The 1,525-nt window shown below is 49.5% G+C and overlaps 1 pseudogene; it reads right to left on the bottom strand.

The window, feature by feature from the left end:
- Positions 1-609: 609 nt before the first annotated feature.
- LOC105537779 lies at positions 610-1,096 on the bottom strand (annotated as a pseudogene).
- Between the last annotated feature and the right edge of the window lie 429 nt (positions 1,097-1,525).

Consider the following 1,525-nt stretch of genomic DNA (forward strand, 5'->3'; position numbering starts at 1 on the left):
TCCTCAAACTCCACCAACTCTAACCTGCCAGCCTGTTGGTACCTGTGTAGTAAGAAGAGTCCGGTACCCTGGAGGGCTCTGGCTTGTTACAGGGGAGATCCTTACTGCCAGGACAAGCGCTGGCCCAGGAAATGTAAGCTCTAAAACTCTCCTGTCATATCTCTGACCCAGTTTAGCACCACTTTTTTCCATTTCATTTTTTAGGACTAAAACATAAAAGAACCAGTGTCCAGAGGCAAATGACATAAGCCTTACACTTACGGCCATCCTTCATTTCTTCATTCACAAACTTTGCTTAAAAGACTAAAATTCCGGCCAGGTCCAGTGGCTCATGCCTGTAATCCCAGCACTTTGGGAGGCCAAGGCAGGTGGATCACGAGGTCAGGAGTTTGAGACCAGCCTGACCAACATGGTGAAACCCCGTCTCCACTAAAAATACGAAAATTAGTTGGGCATGGTGGTGCACGCCTGTAGTCCCAGCCACTCAGAAGGCTGAGGCAGAAGAACAGCTTAAAACTGGGAGGCGGAGGTTGCAGTGAGCTGAGATCACGCCATTGCACTCCAGCCTGGGCAAAAGAGCAAGACCATGTCTCAAAAAAAAAAAAAAGACTAAAATTCCCAATTCCTTATAAAAAATATATTCTTGTCCTTGGCCCTGATGGCCACTGGCAAAAACTTTTATTTCCCAATGGATGAGAGAGCCTCCTTCATCTTCTCGGTCATAGTCGGGATGATGGTCATGCACACACTTGGTCACACAACCGTCCAGCTTCTGCTTCACCTGAAGCTCCTTACTCCCAGCATCTATTGAATATTTGGCTTTGTCGTTGCAACGCATGGTACACCGGACCAGGCAGTCCTGGAACTTCTCCAACTCACTGGTGACCAAAGCCTGGGCTTGAGCCAGGGGCACATGGCAGCACTTAATGCACTGGTGCACCTGCTGCATGGAGGCCTGACTGTCCTCACAACAGCTGGTGCTGCACTGGAACATGAAACCCTGTATCTTCCAGATGTTCTCTCCCTCCGGACTCTTCACCATGGAGTCCACCGCCTCCTGCACCTTCAGCTGCTGCAGCTCCACCATGGCGACCCCATGCTGCCCCAGTTATTTGGACTTTTATAAATCTTTTTTTTTGCCTAGGCTGGAGTGCAGTAGCATGATCTCAACTCACTGCAGCCTCCGCCTCCCGGGTTCAAGCGATTCTCCTACCTCAGCTTCTCAAGTAGCTGGGATTACAGGCATGTGCCACCACGCCTGGCTAATTTTTGTATTATTATTATTATTTTTATTTTTATTTTTTTTGAGACGGAGTCTCGCTGTGCTCCCAGGCTAGAGTGCAGTGGCGTGATCTCGGCTCACTGCAAGCTCCGCCTCCCGGGTTCATGCCATTCTTCCACCTCAGCCTCCCAAGTAGCTGAGACTACACGCGCCCGCCACCACGCCCGGCTAGTTTTTTTTTTTGTATTTTTAGTAGAGACGGGGTTTCACCATGTTAGCCAGGATAGTCTCAATCTCCTGACC

This window comes from Mandrillus leucophaeus, unplaced genomic scaffold (assembly GCF_000951045.1).
Source record: "Mandrillus leucophaeus isolate KB7577 unplaced genomic scaffold, Mleu.le_1.0 Scaffold10279, whole genome shotgun sequence".
In the NCBI taxonomy this organism is placed as follows: domain Eukaryota; kingdom Metazoa; phylum Chordata; class Mammalia; order Primates; family Cercopithecidae; genus Mandrillus; species Mandrillus leucophaeus.